Raw genomic sequence first — 3,081 nt, 5'->3', positions numbered from 1 at the left:
TAGACGCGTTTTCTGGAGTGATGAATCACACTTTTCCATCTGGCAATCTGATGGACGAGTCTGGGTTTGGAGGTTACCAGGAGAACGGTACATTTCGGACTGCATTGTGCTGAGTGTGAAATTTGGTGGAGAAGGAATTATGGTGTGGGGTTGTTTTTCAGGAGTTGGGCTCGGCCCTTTAGTTCCAGTGAAAAGAACTTTGAATGCTCCAGGATACCAAAACATTTTGGACAATTACATGCTCCCAACCTTGTGGGAACAGTTTGGAGCGGGCCCCTTCCTCTTCCAACATGACTGTGCACCAGTGCACAAAGCAAGGTCCATAAAGACATGGATGACAGAGTCTGGTTTGGATGAACTTGACTGGCCTGCACAGAGTCCTGACCTGAACCCGATAGAACACCTTTGGGATAACTTTTCAGAGGCGGTATAGTACCGAAAATGATTCATTAGTATCGCGGTACTATACTAATACCAGTATACCGTACAAACCTAATAAATACATACATGGTTATATGCATTTTTTTGTAAACAATGGCGACTGATGCAACATCTACATTGTTCCTCGAACTGGAACTAAATATTTTGAAGATGGTCTCTTCTATTGTAGATTTTGTTTGCAAACTCGACCCATTATTTGTACAATGGTGGACACAGTGCTTTGTGGGAAATCTCCCACCAATCGGTCTGTGTCCCCCGTTCACGCACGGTTCTAAATTTTCATAAAGAAAAAAGGCCAAGGTAGGCCAGATACAGCTGGCGTAGGTCAGGCAAGATACGCTAAGCGAAAGCATATTTCAGCGTTTGGTGAAATATGCGACTCCATAACAACAAGCAATGGGACCAAAGAACATTCTGAGTGCCCGTTATTTAACTTAGAGGGTGAGAACTAACAGAACAAAAGTTGCCGTTAGAAATGACGATCTCACTAGGATATACAGGAAGTCTGCATAAACAATTTGGATTTTTTATAATGTTTTGTATTTGGCTGTTCATGTTTTCCTATGAAATAACTTCGAGTAACGTATGTTTTGGCCAACGATGTCACTTCCGGATCATGAAGGTCATACTGTATATCAAACACATGGTCTAGATTTTGTTTAGATCTCCCGAGCCCGTGCAGAATCTGAACCCGCGTCGCCACATCGGACGTCACCACCTGATTAGCATTTTGCTTACCGTTCACAATCATTATGAGAGACAAGAACACACATTTTTTTAAGGATTCTAAAGATGATAAAAAAAATGCTTTCAAAATGTGACTAAGGGGAGCCCTTAGTCCAGGGGACGGCAACCCAACATGTTGAAAGAGCCATATTGGACCAAAAATACAAAAAAAAAATCTGTCTGGAGCTGCAAAAAATTTGAAGTCTTATATAAGTGTTATAATGAATGCAACACATGACGTAAGTGTCTATATTACATATTTTAGCCTACTATCAAAGGCTGACGCAAATATTCGTTGACAGAAATGTTGTGTTTTGATTTTTATTCTACACATTTTTACAACATTGGAAATAATTAGTAAAATGGAGGCTTCTCATAGGATGACATAACTTCTGGAAATTACAGGCTTAGAGTGGCCACAGGCATAGATGTGTGTGTCCAAGTTAAAGGAAACGGCAGGTTGTCTTCTTCTTATGGATTTATTACAATCTTTGCGAGCTGGGTAACGTTTTCTGTGGTCTGGAACAACATGGCACACAAACAACTATCAGAAATGTAGCCAATATTACATACAGATAATGTGTCATGAGACATGCAAATATAAATTAAATATACAGAGGACATAAGTAAATGAAATTAAATGAGCTCAAATATACCTACAAACGAGGCATAATGATGCAATATATACATACAGCTAGCTTAAATAGCATGTCAGCATCGATTAGCTTGCGGTCACGGATTGACCAAATATGCCTGATAAGCTCTCCAGCACATCAATAAAATCAACAAAGCTCACCTTTGTGCATTCGCGCACAGCTTAAAATGTTTGGTGGACAAAATGAGACAAAGAAGGAGTGGCATAAAACACGTCTTTCTGTGGCATCATCGGAGAAAGTTGTACATGTAAACAAACTACCATGAGTTTAAGGATCGCTGAAATTAGTAGGACAAAACGGATCATGAAGGTCATACTGTATATTAAACACATGGTCTAGATTTTGTTTAGATCTCCCGAGCCTGTGCAGAATCGGAACCGGCGTCGCCACGTCGGACGTCACCACCTGATTAGCATTCAGCGTGTTTGTCATCGGATCAGATAGACAGCCATTGTGGCGCATTGCCCAGTAAATTACCTCCACGCTGCGAATTCAAACTGACTCAACTCCACGGATTTGCATGAAATTACTCGACTGACAGATACGGGATTGTCCCTGACAATGGAGGCCATTCAAGTGATGCTTTTTTTTAAGGAGATGTATGATAATCTGGTCGCAGTTATCTCAGCTGGAGAAATGGCAAGAGTGTGAGTGAGCGAGCGTCAGCCATTGTCTGCCAGTGGGCCGAGGCTCAGGCTTTAATAGAAGCTATATTCAGGGATGGATTCAAGTCAAGAGATAAATCTTGGCAAATATGTCTAAGGATGATTAGGCCTAACATCGGCTGCAAAAGCGGTGCATTAAAATATTGTTATTTACAGCACTGACTGAAGCCTATCTTTGATGCTGCGATCGTCATCTCATCCGCACACAAAAAGCAGGTCAGGGTTTATCGTCACAAACTGGATGGCTGTAAGCTGAACTGAACAGTTACTGTATGACTGGTAGAAATGTGGCGTTTTTATGTAAGAGCAGCACAGGTACAGACCAGTTGTGCACCATCAACTACTTTTTCATATTTTATGAATCTTAACTAAAAGGGGTTGGTCACAATGTCCATTTCTTTGAATTTATAATTTATTTTGCTCGTTATAAATAATGAAAAATGAATCAATTCTAGGGTCTAGTGGTCAATTAAATATGAGACTTGCTTAAGAACCAGTAACAGCATGCGCAGCGGTGAGAGTATTTTCTTAAACGGTACATTTTTAGTCTACTTTATACCTGCATTATCCTTTCCATCCTTACACTTTCCATC

The sequence above is a fragment of the Entelurus aequoreus genome, linkage group LG01 (genome assembly GCF_033978785.1).
Source record: "Entelurus aequoreus isolate RoL-2023_Sb linkage group LG01, RoL_Eaeq_v1.1, whole genome shotgun sequence".
Classification (NCBI taxonomy): domain Eukaryota; kingdom Metazoa; phylum Chordata; class Actinopteri; order Syngnathiformes; family Syngnathidae; genus Entelurus; species Entelurus aequoreus.
This window is presented reverse-complemented; position numbering follows the sequence as displayed.